Here is a 16,553-nt window from a genome sequence, read left to right as displayed (position 1 = left end):
CACAGCCAGCAGGGCCAGGGAGGCAACCCTCCCCTTCCCTGTGGAGTTAGTGAGCCCTCCAGGACAAGAAGGCTTTGACATACTGGAGGAAGTCCAGTGGAGGACAGTGTTGGCTAGAACAGAGGTCTCCCCAAGATCTCACTGTGTTTTCCAATTCCCCAAAGGGAAGGGCAAAGAGAACAGAGTGAACCCATTCTTGAAAGGGCAGTGATATGACAAGAACAAAGAAGCTGCAACAATGAAAATTCAGGCTGTAACTGAAGAAAACATCCTTCACAAGGTGAAACATGGTAACAGGTTTCTAACAAAGTTTTGGAATCTGCATCCTTGGAGATATTCAAAACCCAACTGTATATGGTCCCCAGCAACCTGCTTTAAAAATGACCTTGATCTAAGCAGGAGGCTGGACTACACAACTGTACAGGTGTTTTCCAGCCTGAATCATCCCCAGAAATCATGTATTTGGATGGAAGAAGACAGAAAACTGGTCAAAGGAGGATAAGAAACAGCATAAAGGCATAGGATTAGCTCCACAATGAAAAAGCAGAGAAAAGTACAAAAAGAAGCTAGAAAAGAGAATAAGCAAGAAAAATAGCAGGTGGGATCAAGACTGAGGAAGAGGCAGAAAAAATAAAAAATCAAATCTCTGTTCACAAAAGCAAACTTTCCTCCTATGGGCAGGAGGTGAAAAATTCCACAAGAGTGATTCAACAATGAAGTCAAGTATTTAAGTTTCTACTGTAAATGTGTATGGTAGATTTGGATAAGAGAGGGAATCAGTTCTTTCTTTTCCCTCCCCACACCCCCAAGAAACCAACTAACCTTTAATTTCCCTTTTCCCAAATATTTGAACTCAATCTTGCAAACTTCACAGATATTTTAACTATTTACATTACAAAAAATGTTCTTTTGTAATATAAAAATATATGCCCTTTTATCAGCTTAAAACTCAAACTTCACTACACCCAAATAAGCCTCTTACAGCTTTTTACAGTTTTGTAAGATATGGCCCCATCAGTCTAGGCCTATCTACACAAAAAGTTTGCTCCCTCTTGGAGCTAACACCACCAAATTCAAATACTCCTGATCAGGTTTACAGCATTAGCATTTATCATATTTCAATATCTTTCTATTATAACACAGATGCTCAGTTGCATGTGCTGCCATAGGGACTGGCTGCAGCCACTGAAAGGAGAGCAATCCCCTAAACTGTGTTTGTGTAAGCAAGGATAAAACCATGAAAGAAAAACCACAAGAAAAAAAAAAAAAAAAAAAAAAAAAAAGAGACATCTGCACACTTACCTTGCGATATCCACAATCTGAATCCAAATCAGCCTCAGGCGTAACAGTCAGTAAACAGGACAGCAAACCCTTGCATTTAGCAGAAGATTTCTGGGAAGCCAGATTACCTAGAAAGAGTTGAAAAGAGTTACTTTAACACACAAAGATGAAATCATCTATGTGTAATGAGAATAGGCTTCAAATAAATGACAGCATCAGAAAAAAAAGGAAAAAAAAAAAAGGAAAAAGCTGCTTAATGGGAGACCACCATGATCAGCAGAGAGAACTTAAACCCCAGAAAGCGACAGAAATTTGTTACAAAGCACAGAGAGTCAGATCCTGGTAGGCGCTCAGGGCTTAGCAAAGAACATCTAATACCCAAGACAACATGGTGTTAACCCTCTAATCAAGGATGTGGAGGAGACCAGAAAGAGCACGATATTTTGCTTAATTAGTTGCTATCAAAGAGAGAATGAGTTCAAGCACTTGCAAAAACAAGGCAATCTAAGACTATTTAAAAGTTTAATAGTGTTCTAGAGTCTTTGGTAACACAGAGTTTGCCCATGAAATCAAAATAATCCCTGGAGATAAATTTAAAGGAATATATCTCATTTTAATGCACAGAGTAAAATGACTATTCATTAAAGCAAAGCAGTTTTATCCCTACATTCTCCATCTCAGATGCAATACATATTGAAGTAATCTTTATGACAGGAAGTGGCATGTAATCCTGCAAGAATGAACTGCTGTCGTTATCTGCAAATCAATACAATTTTTTTTAAGTGGATATAACTGTGCCTATTGATTTCATGTTTTTAGCACTAGAGTTTCAGTTTCTATCAAGAAGATTCTTACAATGACAAGATTACTGCATACATGTAATTGAGTTGATACAATCTGAATCTGAAGTTTACAGTGCACTTCTCTCTGCAATGCAATCAGGGCTTCTGTCCCACTACTTCAGCTTAAGCCTTTTTTCATTTTATATAAACTTTCTTTTTTGGTATTTATAATAATTTTGAAGCAGTAGAGTAACACTTCACTAATCCAACCTGCTAGCTATGGAAAGTTTAGCATGTAAGACATCCCCTTGGAAGTTACTTCCCTACCTTGCTAGGATATTATTTCAGAATATTTGTATGACTTTTACTATGTTTAAATAGCCTGACCAAATAATTTCCCTTGTGAAAGCCTGAAACTGGTTCAGTGCTGAACATTTACAGCCCAAAGAGGTGTGGTGAAGGCGAGGATGGTAAGGGTACAAGCACACAGAAAAACTGAATGACTTATCCAAGGTCACTTTGTGGATCAGTCAGGCAATGAGCTCCATTAAGAGTTTTATTAAACTGCTAAATTCCTACTATATTTCTGCAAATGAAGCATATAGCAACTTTGGTTTGACTAGCTGACCAAATGGCTCATACTGCAATGAATGATCTGTAATGAGAGCTGGCTGAGAGGCACAATGCACCATCAACCTGAGAAACAAGGGAAAAAAGAAAAAAAAAGATCAAATCACGAAAAATAAATTTGAAGGATGAGATTAGGGCCAGATGAATGACATCCCAAATCAGGTTAGGAAAGCTGAAGTGCTGATAGAACTAAATCTGGCCAAGGACATTGAGAGCAACAACAAATGCTTCTATACGTAGTTTTGTGACATCAGGAAATGTCAACTTGTGAAAATGTTGGCCCTCTCCAGAAGGAAATGGGAAGCAAGCCTAGTTACTTGGGATATGGAGAACATTTAAGATACCCAATGACTTTTTTGCCTCAGTGTTCAGTCACAGGTGCTCCATCCACACTGCCCCAGTCGCAGGCAGGGACTGGGGAAATGAAGACCCACCCACTATGGGAGGAGATCAGAGTCAAGACCATTTAGGGACCTGAAGGTGTTCAAGGCCACCTTTGGGCTGGAAGGAACTTTAAAGGTCATATAGTTCCAAGCCCCCTGCTATGGGCAGAGCACCTTCCACTAGAGAGGTTGCTTAACCAACATCCAACCCAAACCATTCTATGATTCAGTAAAACACAAAGAACATTTATGTGCAGAAGAAACGCTGTGCTGTCTAACCACTAGCCAGCTGCAGGTGAGTTTCTTAAAAACCTCAGATGACAGAAGAGGAAGCACATGAAAGGCTATGGAGAATGTGGAAATGTAAACCATCTTGTCCACATTATCCTTCATCACTACAGTTCATCAAACAGAGCTCCAAGCTTTTCTTGAGCCTGTCTTCTTTACAGGTCTAGATTCATTTTGGAGCTAAAGCTTTTCTAATAGCTGGTCTACTTATTTATCTATTTAACAATTCTTGAATGCATTGTTGTGACTTTTTAATTGAGTATTTCTCACTTTCAAAGGATGATTAAGGAATATACCATGGACTGCTTAAAAATGCTGAAACAAAAAGGTAATCTTCTCTTTGTTTTGCTTTTAGTTTGTTGAGAAGAGCACTGTTTTCATAAGGCAGTTTATGGAAAGAAAAAAGGGGAAATTACTCAAGGGAGTAATTTCTGTTTTGCATAGTGACTCATCATATCATAGTTACCCCATCATCTCCAAGGGCAACACTGGGCCAGAGCTACTCTGAGAGATTTCCTTAGGGAATCACACACTTCTCAAAGCCATCTCGGGACTCTTGTTCCAGAACTTTACAGAACAGGAAAAAAAAACCAAAACATTTGAGACTAATAAAAATAAAATGTGTTTCAGATAGGGAAGAAGCCTGAGAAGCCAATGACAGTTTTACACGAAGAAAACCTTTTTCTCCCTCACCTCAATAACGAAAGACATGAAGAATATTCACAAAGCACATTGCAGGCTCTAGACAGCAGTGTGATATAGAAAGGCAAAACAGAACTCACAGCTGGATATGGGACATCTGAAGAAAGAGGAATCAGAAGGAAATGAAAGAACAAGAAAAGCAGTTACCTGTCACCATGATAATGGTACACAGATGGGCCAAAGTTCAAAATGTGTTTGCTTACTCTTGGACACACAGTACAAGAAGTGTAAAAAAGTAGGGGAAATACCAAGAGACTTATTGGTCTTTAACATACTGCAACTTACATGATCTACTGGCATTTGGGTGAGTTTTCTTTCCCCTGCTTTAGAAAATCTTTGCTGCTTATAAGAAAGGATTTTAAGCTTATCAAAACTTTACTGCAGTTACCATTGTGGAGGAGCAACACCTGCCAGGCAGTTCTGAACCACTAAAATAAAATATTGAAACTGGAAAAGGCAGAAACACAGCAAGGAGCTTTCAACAGCAAACCCAGGCTGTCTCTCATCATAGTGTACTACCCTGCACAGAGGTAAAACCTGTATTCCCTGTATTAATCCTCATGAAGTTGAAGGTGCCTTACAGGAGCCTACAGCAGCAGCCTTATCTCTCCTTTGGGAGCCTAACCACTGCAAAATGGACAGGTTAAGGATTCTGTCCTGTATCTATGATTCTAAATTAAGATACTTGAAGCAACTGGATCTAAAGCTCTCTCTTCCTTCCTGAAGGAGAGAGCTCTTTCCCTAGGTTAAATCAGCTGCAGAACATGGTATGAAAAGTTGGTGTCAGCTCATCTCTCATCAACATGAGTATCTTCATGAAGGGATGGAATAATCAGAAGTGCCTTTGGCATGAAAGACCTGGTCAGTGATAAGCAGGTCTGGATTTCTGTAGAGAGGAGCTGTATCAGTTGGATTCCCCTCTATGGTTCTGGTTCGGCCAAAGAAGAGTTCAGCTGCACCAGCAAAAAATGAGATATGGTGACAGCACAAAAAGTAAGCAGAAAGCTCAGCTTTAAGTAGTAAATTAGAAAAAAAGCTTCCAAAAAGGCAAGAGAGGTTGAGACAATGATTTCATACTATGTCAAGCCAAAACAGCAATTTTCTTATGCAGCAATACAGTTTCAGAGCTTCTGTCACAGACAAAGTATCCAAAAGCCATATAGCAGATCTGGAAAAGGCAAGGAGCAGGCAGCAGCATTTGGCAACTCAGTACTGCCATGAGGGACTCATCGTTCCAGAGGCTCCCTGAATAAGAGATCATTTAAAGCAGAGCTGCACAACATGGACCTCAGTGAGGAAGCAATGCTCCATGCAATGCCTTCCCATGTCTCACCTGTGCTTGACAAAATTATTTGGAAAAGAAGGATGAAGCCAAGGATGTGGACACAGTTATTGTAGGTTAATTGCCCAGAAAAAGTTTAACACAAACATAGAATATGAAAGCCTGCCTGTGCAGACAAGCCATAAATCAACTCTGAAGCACAAAGTGCTTTAAAAATGCCCTTTACAAGATGCTCTGCCCTGCAAACAACCTCTCCTAAGCCAGTACCACAGCCTGGGGCAGGGGCTGAAGAACAGGAGTGAAATACCAGACACAGAACATCCTCTCTTTGCAAATAAACAAGGCAAAGGAAAGCAAATCAGATGGAGGGGGAAGAAACTGACTCAAACAAAGTATGAACACTTCTAGGCAAGGCTAAATGGAAGCTTTACAGGCAGCAGAAGGGTGCTATAGGCAATGAATTTGCCAATCAAATTAGTCACTGCAGACAGCTGAGCTCAGCACAGAAGTTGTATGGACAGGGGAGGTAAGTACAGACCAACACACCAAAGGTATCAATGCTGGGAACAACCATGTGCTGCTATCTTTATCTGTTATCTTTAGCATGTTTAGCATGAAAAGCCTCACAATGTCTGGTGTGACCTGTTGTCCTACTGCTGCCAGAAGCCAAACAAGTGGTCTGAGAAGGGAGTAATTACAGATCCCACAAGAAGCTACACAGGCTCTGAAGTTCAGCAGAGCTGCAGCCAAGAGTTGCAGGCTGGGATAGAAACAATAAAACAGAGCTGGAAATGAAGGATGGATCCATTTTCACAGTCCCACCTGACTTTATGGTAAGGAGTGACTGCTCTGCACCACAATGTCTGCAGAATACTATTGTTATGTTTACCCTAATATATTATTTATTACAGAATTTACAGCTCTCTCTTTTCCCCAACTGACAACCAGCCAACTACTAATTTGCAAGCTAAAATGCTGTGAGGTCTGCAGCTCCCAGGGCATTTGCAAACCATAAGGATTCTGAAATGCTTGGGAAAAGCCTGGCAATACTGCCAGCCCTCACTGAGGTCCAAAGCATTTAAGTCACAGCCACCTAAACTAAGGAACTACCTGAGAAAAAATGACTAGAGAAGGATGTCTGCACAAAGACAGAATGTTCAAATATTTATAGAAAACTTTTTAGCAGCAACAAATGAGAACATCACTGTACCCTCAGCACTGTGTTTGAAATGATAATTGCTAGATACCTAAGGCTACTTGGTATGTTTAACTGAGTTTCTCACAATCCCACTCATCTCTCTGAAAACAGGCTGGGAACTATCAACATCTCTTCATCAAAGATTTAGAACACACAGTAACCCCTGAGGTCACTCTGTGCAATAGCTGAAGTCCCCTAAAATCAAATGTTGGCCTGTGTTTCAAAGGGTTAATAAGTGGAAAGGGAAGGGGCAAATAATATTCACTCAGTATTCCCCGTTCCATTACACCGACAAATTAACTCCTCCTGTGACATCACATAACTTTTGAGAAAACATTTGTGGTTTCAAACTGGCTGTTGAGTTTGTATTCCTGCCTGGATAATCACTTCTTTAAAAGGAAGTATACATCAATAATATTCATGGGGAGCTTCATAAGAGCTTGGCAAACAGTTCTGACAAAACAAAAACCTCAAACATAAGGATTACTCATAAAATGCTACATCAACAACTCTTTTGACAGACATCTGGATTATGCTGCTCTTTAAAGGGGAAAAACAAAGATGTCACTTCGAAGTTTAAATGGAAACAGTGAAATATGCCATTAAAAATACCACATCATAAACAGAGCTATTTCTGCAAACTCAAACGCAATGAGCAATTATGACAAAGTTTGCCAAGATAATTTACAGATGCTTTTTTATTTAAAAAATGCTTTCAAAACACTAAAAAAAAGTACAGATATTACAAGTTAGTAATGAGTTTACAGACCTAGAAGATCAGCAAGACAGCATTAATCATCTGTCAAGGCCCAACAGTTTCTTTAAATGGCCTTTAGTTGATGCTGTAAATGAAGTTGAAGCATACACACCAAACTAGCTGAACAAAGTTCCAGAAAGAAATGCAGACAGGCACTTTAGGAACCCATCCTTAGAGTATGTAATTCATTATTCCTCCCCCAAACCACGTTAAACATAGAATTGCTTTATCCAGATGACATTAAGTTCTGTAGTATGCTGTAGTTTAGACTCAAAATGAGATCACTGTTAGGATGCAAGTAAAAACTTCTAACTCATTCCCAGTTTATTTACTTTTAAATTCCCATTAAAAGCTCAAGAAAAGCAGCTGATATGTCTGGGCTTCAAAAAAAGATAGGTAAAATATTCCCATGCAAAAATAAAGCACTGAAAAGACTTTATTCTTTTTATTCAAAAACTACAGAGCTCTAATGGATCATAAGCGTTCAGTTTAAAATGCTGAACCCTAATAGTGAGGGTTCTTGGAGGACAGATACATACAGTCTGGTGAAAAATTAGATTGCCTTAAAGTAGACTCAACTCCAGAATTCATTGAAGTCCACTGGATTTGCTGGAGATTGGATGAAGGTCACAGAATAACAAAATTGTTTGCGCAGAAGGGTCCTTAAAAATCATCTTGCCACACCCCCTGCCATGGGCAGGGACACCTTCCACTAGATCAGGCTGCTCAGAGCCCCATCCAACCTGGCCTTGAACGCTTCCAGGGATGGGACAGCCACAACTTCTCTGGGCAACCTGTGCCAGTATTGCACTACCCTCACAATAAAAAATTTCCTTCTAACACTTAATCCAAATCTGCTCTTCCAGTTTAAAAGCATAGCCCTTTGTCCTATCACTGCATGCCCCTGTATGAAGTCCCTCTCCAGCTTTCTTACTGCTGCCTTCCAGTACCTAAAGAGGGCCTACAAGGTCTTCCTGGAACCTTCTCTTCTCCAGGCTAAACAACCCCAATTCTCTCAGTCTTTCTTCATAGGTGATGCTCCAACCCTCTGATCATCTTCACGGCCCTAAGAAGAAGATCCTTGGTGACTCTGCAAGTGCACATTGTTGGGTCCTGTCCAGCCTCTCATCCACAAGCACCCCCCACTCCTTCTCTGCAGGGCTGCTCTCAACCCATTCTCCACCCAGTATTTGTGCTTGGGATTGCCCTGATCCAGGTGCAGGATCTTGTGCTTGGCCTTGCTGAACTTCACCAGGTTCCCACAGTCCCACCTCTCAAGCCTGTCCAGGCCCCTGAGGATGGCATCTCTTCCCTCCAGCGTGTCACCACACTGATCAATGTCACCAGCAAACCTGCTGAGGATGCCTCAGTCCCACTGTCCATGTTGCCAACAAAGATGTCCAACAGCACTGGTCCCAAAACTGATCCCTGAGGAATGCAGCTCATCACTGCTCTCCATTTGGACACTGATGTATTGACCCAAAATCTGAGCACCACCAACCAGCCAATTTTTTATCCTCCAAGTGGTCCAGCCATCATATTCACGTCTCCACGGTTTAGAGGCAAAAATGTCACATGGAACAGCATCAAATGCTTTGCACAAGTCCAGGTAGATTACATCAGTTGTGCTTCCCTCACCCACCAGTGCTCTTAACCCCATCATTATAAGGTCACCAGATTTGTCAGGCATGACTTGCCCTCAGTGAAGTCATGCTGGCTGTCACCAGTCATCTCGTGATTTTCCATGTGCCTTAGCATAGTTTCCAGCAGAATCTGCTCCACGACCTTGCCATGCACTGAGATAAGACTGACTGGTTTATAGTTCCTCATGTCTTCCTTTTTCAATTGGAGCTATGTTTCCTCTTTTGCAGTCAGCGGGAACTTCATGATACTGACACAACTTATCAAACACGATGGATAATTGTTTAGTGATGTCATCCACCAGTTCCCTAAGAACCCACAGAGACATTTTCATGAGGTCCCATGGACTCGTGCCCCTGCAGCTTCCTTAGACATTCTCAAACTCACCATCTCCTACAGCAGGCAGTTCTTTCCCAATCACACTCAGGCAGTGGGGATGGAACAGCTGTCAGTGAAGACTAAGGCAGAAAAATCACCTGTTCCTTTAATCCTATCCCGTAAGTTCTCAGTCAACTTCTCATCAATCCCCAAGCAGAACTCCATGCACTTCAGCTGGCCACTAACACTTCTTCCTCATTTCTACCTCCTGCACTTCCTGAAGAGCCTACATCCTTTTATTCCAACACTCCAGTCACAGGAGCCATCCTGGCACGTCTCCACAAGATCAAAGCCCTGCAGGCATGCAAATCTCTAACTTCTTGTTAATTCCCCATGCCACATTTGCACAGTGACATTAAGTTTCCTGAGGAAGCTAGGTTGGATTCAGGTGCTCTCCTGCAGACTTGCAGTTCCCTCTCCAGGCTCTGGGCATCTCTTGCTGGCACTGCCATCAAACAGATAGGAGTGGGATGGATTGAGGTTCCCCTCCACTGGCAACTTTAGTTTAAAGCCCTCTAAACTTTTAGTTTAAAGGCAGCAGGCAAGGAAGTACATTTGTTGAAGCATCTTTTATTTCTTTGTTGAAGCAAAGACCAGCAAAGATACCTTGTTCTGAAATAGTTTGAAAGCACTGAGATTAAAAGACTGAAAGTTTTAGGACAGCTTGACTAACATATTTTCTCGATGTCAATGCCTCACTGAAGCAGCTGGAGAGACTCACATTCAAAGCACTGAAACATTTGAGACTGGGAAGACCTCAACTTCTTTGACACCATGAACTGACTTTCTGCAGTTCAACGTCTTTTCCAGATATTTGTCAAAAGTCAGAAGCAGAACAAAACCCATTGGTTTGCCATTTCCTGATGGTTTTTAATACAAAGCCCTACCCTTCTAGTAAGACTCCCAGAGATTGCTGGGGAGTCAGGTAACAACCAACTACAGGTGATGTAAGAGCAGCCAGATCATGCCTTTTATAGTGTGGGAGAAATGCTATTGGGAAGCTGGAGAGCAGCAGGATAGGATCAGGCTGCTGCAAAAAAAACTAAGGATGGTGGCAAAGTACGTACTTGGCTCTTCAGAGTCTTTGTGTCCCTCCTCGTCTTATCTGAAGCCTTGCACAATGCCAAGAAACCAAGCAGGAACTGCACTTGGTTCATGATGTACCAGAGACATGAGGGTTGATGACAGCTCATTCTGTTGGGTCTGATGCTACAAAAAGGAAGGGGAGAGCACAGTACCATAGCTTGGAAACAACAGCCTGTGCTCAGAAGGGCAAAGGCAACCATTTCTCTTATGATCTGAACTAACACTGCCATACACCAGGGGAATGCAACATCCCTATGCAAATAAGGCTCTGAGAGCCTGACCAGAACAGGGAAAACCATATCCTCTTCACAGGGACCAACATACTTTTGACAGACTGCATAGTCATAGCAGTCCTTTTCTGACCTCAGTCTGATTCTCTTGTGCATTATAAGGCACATGACTTAATTTGTTGTGTTTTTCAGGAAGAAAAAAACCCCAAACTGCCACAGTTACCGAAGTTCTAGTGATGCCTTCTGGGTCCTGGCAAAAGATTTTAGTGTTTAATTATTCTGGCTGTCAACCCCCTTTTTTTTTTTTTATTTATTTTGAATTTTCCTGGCTTTCATTTCTAGACAACGAATCTTGTTATATTTTTGTTAAACAGACTGAAGACTCTTCCTTTCTTAAACTTTCCTAAATAGAAAAGCTAATAAATTCTTTCTTTCTCTTGGATTAGGGTAATGAATGTCTGCAAGAAATCCCAGTGCCTGTAAGGTGTGCTTTTCCACCCTTAACCATCAGCATCACCCTTCATCTAATCTACTGACTATCTCATCCAACTCCTAGAGGTGCAGACAGACCTGAGCACAACATTCTGGGAGTGTCTGCAGTATGGGCAGACCCAGATTTGGCACAGCCTCCCTGAACTTCTCTTATGGATCTACACAGAGATTGTTGACATGGTTAACAAGAGCTTTGTCCTACAAGCTCATATTTCCCTACTGTCAACTCGGGGTAGAGGAATGGCCCTCTCTCCTCCCCAGTGACTGCAGAAGGAGTCCAGGACAACTGGCTTAGGAGAGGGTGCAAAACTGAAAATGGATGAATTTGGGCAAGTTCAGTTCCCATCCTTCACACCTGTAAAATCAAATTATATCTATGTTTCTATACTGTTCTTATTTCTTAATCAAAATGGTGCCACCAAATCAAATGCCTGGTAGAAGCCATCAATTTCAAACTTGCAATCACATTAAAAACACTTCATGGGCACCAGCTTAGCTTGACAGGATCTATTTTCCAGAAGCTCTTGTTGACTGGCATTAATTGTAATGCTCTTAGTCAACCCTTTACAAGCTGTCCCATTTATTACATCCCAATTCACTATTAAAAGGACAAGAGTCAAACCATCACACCATTGAGGCACAGATCTTGGCCACTCTTCCAAAGGAATGAACCAAAGTTTCAAAGCTGACTGCCAGTAGCACATCAGAGTAACAGACCCCTAAATCCCCTCTCTCCACCTCCCAATGGCAACACTAAAAAAAGACTTGTGGCTTAATTTGTCATCCCCAAAGAAAAAGCAGAACAAACAGATCAGTTACAAAAGATCCCCTCTAGAGAAAAGAAAACAAGCAAAGATAGAAGAGGAAGTGTGGGAGGTGTGCAGGTTACTGTCAATCAAACTTTGGATTCCTTGAGAATAACTGGAAAAAGAAGCAATTCCTTCACAGTGAGAATTTGTTCTCCTGATGCAAATTGTTGAATTTAGCACGTATGACCACCAAAGAATTCATTCAATTGTGTAAGGAGATCATGCTGTTAAAATTGAGCTGCTAGATTTAATTTAAGAATTAGGTTATATAAAAACATAGGGTTTTAGGCTTTTTACATATGGTGCCAAGAAACTTTCAGCAGTGGGTAGCCTGAGCACTAACCTTCCCTAAGGAGAGTCAGCACTGCTTGCAGTCATCCAGATGCTTACGTACAAGATAAGTGGAGAAAAATAATTTTCCTAGAAGATTTATATTATCCTGACCATCACGTATTTTCAGTTGCATCTGGCAATGGGCAACACATCACTGCTACCTCCAGCACCTCACAACTAGCAAGTGTCCTCAGGACGACAGTCTCCACACAACTACTTTGAATTGAGGCATTACAACAAATAATTTTCCATCACTGAACTACTGCCATCCTCCTCATGCTTTGCCATATCTATGGACACAAAGTGTAGTGCCTCCCTTAACACTCCAGTTTACAGCTCTGCCTAAAACACGGGCAAGTTCAGCAGCTGCACAGAGAGCAGAGAGCTTGCCTGTGTCTAACAAACCAGCACTGGCACAGGCAGGAAGGTACTCATTTTTACAAGTCAGATAGCACCCATGGAGAAGACTACTGTTATTTGTCTTACAGCCTCAGGCAGTGTCCTGCAGCCTGTCATCAAAGGCTTTGAATGAGACTACCACACTCCCATTTATTGACATAAAGAATATGCTGATGACAGAGAGAATGTACGATGATCATGCTCCAGCACCAGAGATGCTGCTGTTTACATCCTCATTTTTTAACTCATGGCCTAACAGCAAAGTCAGGATTAGTAAAAAAGCCTTCTCTCCCCAGCTCTCTGGTGATGTACTTTTTCGGTGCAAGCTCTTCATCTCATCTGTCACCTTCATCCAAATGATCCTCACTCAGTGTCCTCTCTTACAGTCCACATTTGTCATATGCATAATTTAGAGACTCTCAAAACACTCCCTGCCTTCATGTGACTAGTACAGATAATTCTCTGGTCCAAGACCACTTCCACAAATGCCATGCTAGAGGTACACACTGTTGAGGAGAAAGTCTATCAAAACTGTTTTGCTGAGCTGCAGGGCTTCTGCAATAACTAGGATTCAGAGATGTGCAAAACAATGAATTTCCTAACAGTCCACAGATGTTTTCTATTCTCCAAAGAACTTCAAATATGCTAGTCTCTCATGACCCATCAAACAGGGAAATCCAGTTACTAGTATGAGAGAAAATGCTTCCTGTCTCATTTTTAAACAATTCTTCTATCCTTCACATTAAATCCCACTTTGTGTGTCAATCCATCAGTTACTAACTCCTGATGACATTACTGCAATTCCTTTTGAAACACGGACATGACCTCAAACCTAACGGAAAGAAGTCAATTTATCTCTGATGTCTCAAGCACAGAACTTACAGTTTGACTCCAGGCTCTTAACTGAGATGCAGTGTGAGCAAGCACCACCCATCACCTTCAGAGAAAAACGCTATTGCTCCAAATTCCAGAACAGTGACTGAAAAAATGGTCATTTTAATCAAAATATCAGGAACAGTGCAGGATCTTAATCTATAGCTCAGTTTATAGAGATCTCTGTGACTCACTCGTTTCTTTGGACTCTTTCTCCCAAACTGCAGTAGACAGCCTCAGAATTAATCTTTTTGATTGCAAGGCTAAGTTCTTACCAGGAGAACAGTGTGGCCATGGGTTATTAATGAGAGTCCTGATCAAGTGCATATTCAGTTCAAATCACTTGCTAAAAAGTTATCCTCCTATAGGCTATATAAATACATAATACATCTACATTAACCTGGGTGACACTGGAGCAGCCTTTCCAGCAATCTGGACTACTTTATCTCCAAAGTAGACTCTTATACCTCATTTGAGTGAGCGAGCACACATTTTAAATAATGACGAGAGACTCCAATTTTCACATTTTCATGGATGCAGTGTCAAATCTATTTGTAATAGGATCATCTATTATCTGTCAGAACTGAGCAAACTAGGTGAGAAAATAATGGTTAGTAGCATATTATCTGGAATCTTGATGAAAATTAGCAGGAGGTAAGTGAAGTTGCTGAAAACAAAAGTGTTATTTGTTGATTACTTAATGCAGCCTGACTTGACTTAAGGTATTTCTAATAGAAGATCAGAAGTCACTGCGGTTTTTTTTTGTTCAGCAGAAGTTAATTTTCTCCGCCCATTCAATTTTAAACATGGAATATTTCATCTACTGAAGCACTCTTGCTCTTCACACAGCAGATCTGTCTCAAGCAAAACTTAGACCAGTGCCAGAGAGGAAGAAATGCTGCTACCAACTCATTAGAGAAGTACTGAAACTGTGAGTTTCACCCATTTCATTCCACCTTTGTGGCCTCCATGTGGACAGAAACACTACTCTTTAGCCAGACTCCCCATAGGTTAACAGAACTGGAAGGCTGGAGTATCTCCTTGTTCATTTTCTAATCTCCAGCACTGGAAAAGCTGCTGGGAACTAACATGGACTGAGTAATTGGGATTTGCTTCCCTCCATCCACTCAAAGCTTGTCCTGGCCAATGGAAAGAGGGTGAGGACAGGTCTCCTGCTGAAGTTACAGGTTCAAACAGTGGAAAAAGGACCTGACTACACCCACATGGTCTTTTCTTCACTTTGATCACAACGTAGTCAAGAGTGGGGAGAAAAAAAAAAAAGTAACCAAAAGAAAAACTGAATAGCAAATGGAAACATCCTGCTTTGGAACTGATATGAAATTTTAATGGATTTTTTTTGTCAGGGACATTAAAACAATCCTTTGAGTTATGCAAAAAATACTTTTACTTTTAGTGGCTATAAATTAAACAGTCCACTAAATGGAAATACTGTTACAAGTCAGTAAAATGATTTTTCCCTTAAGAAAGCATAATGAAATTCATACTAAGTTGTATTAAAACAAATATGTCTCGGTTACATGATATTAAAATGTAATAATTTCAAATTTAATTTAAAAAACAAAGTATTAAAACTTTGGTTTAATATAAGAGTTTAAATAGACTAAGGTTTAAAGAAAATTTTATTGGATGTGTTAGATGATCTTTAAAGTCCCTACAATGCAAACCATTCTATTATTCTGTATCAGTGAATTCTCTTCAGATTATGAGCAAAAAGATAACAACTTGAAATTATACACCCAAAGTCAACTCAAGCATGTTTGTGTATTAAAAAGTTAAGTATGTTACTTTTATAACTGCAAATATACTGTTCTTTCTCTTTGGTAATCTTTCTCAAAAAGCCTGTTTTTTTTCAGCCTTGGCTGTCCATAAGCACATTTTTATTTTGTTTCAACACAGCCAGCTGTTATTACTCAAAGTATTTTCTTTACTGGGACCAATTCACTGAATGTATGGAAAGTTAATTTCTCAGTCATGGGCTGAAAAAAGGGAACTAAGTGGGTAATGTATTAGAGCTTAATATCAAAGCTTTACAGGCATGAATTCCTATAATAACCAGTTTAGGTCCCTAGAACTACATGCAAACATTTTTTTTTTTTAATCTCACTACAGCATCTTATTGCACAGACGCCAGAAGTTTACATAAATGCAATTCTCTGAAATCAATGAAACTTAACTCTAAGCCTAGAAACACATAGGCCATGGGGGAGGTTTTGATCCAAGGAGGACACTGGTATCTAACACACAATTTTGGCAAGTTTTTATGAGCTTTTTTGAGTTTCTATCCATGGTAACTACAGTTCTCATCCCTTTCGAGTATTCCAGAAGCAGAGGTGAGACCCTGGCCTGTGGTGTGGTGCCATAACCATCCTGTCCTGTGAGTAATAACCACCACTTCCTCTTTGATCTGCATCTCTCCCATCTCTACTCAAAAGAGTTTCACACACTGTAGCTGTACAAAAAAAAAAAAAAAAAAAAAAAAAAAAGGCTTGTCATAGATTAACCTGTTAAAATTTAATAAAGGTACATTATTTGTTACTTTGAGAATATAAAGCCTTAAAACGTAATAGTGTGCAGAGATAAAAGCATATTATTACAATTAGCAAAGAGTGGTAAAAATTTAAGGTATTTAGCTGCAATTCATAACACTTCAATTATTACTAACTGGAGTATATTATGAAAATAAGTTATATGCAATACAGCACAAAAAGAAATCAATTACTTCTATGAGTATTTCTTTGTTTGAACCCTAAATAATTTAAATCCTTAAGACTGCAGTAGCTTTGATTTAGAGCATTTCACCCTGACATACATTTGGCATTAAAAAAGAGAGGTGTAGTAAATCAAGTCTAAAATAACTGGGTATATCAGGACAGAGAGAGAAAGGAACTATGCTAGAGATAAAAAACACTTCAAGAAAATATCAAGGCAAAGAAGAAAAAGCTGGACAGGACGTCAATAAGAAGCAGCTTCATGCCAAGAAGTACAGGA

The 16,553-nt window shown here is 40.2% G+C and overlaps 1 protein-coding gene across 1 annotated transcript in view; it reads right to left on the bottom strand.

The window, feature by feature from the left end:
- The window catches only part of KLHL29 (kelch like family member 29), a 389,156-nt gene that overhangs the window by 321,987 nt on the left and 50,616 nt on the right, over window positions 1-16,553 (bottom strand). Inside the window, exon 2 of the mRNA XM_083857762.1 lies at window positions 1,303-1,409. The gene's annotated coding sequence lies outside the window, so the exon portion shown is untranslated. The remainder of the gene's footprint in view (window positions 1-1,302; window positions 1,410-16,553) is intronic.

The sequence above is a fragment of the Zosterops lateralis genome (assembly GCF_965231275.1).
Source record: "Zosterops lateralis genome assembly, chromosome: 3".
Classification (NCBI taxonomy): domain Eukaryota; kingdom Metazoa; phylum Chordata; class Aves; order Passeriformes; family Zosteropidae; genus Zosterops; species Zosterops lateralis.
Note: the sequence above shows the minus strand (reverse complement) of the source record. Positions and strands in the feature narration are given on the sequence as shown.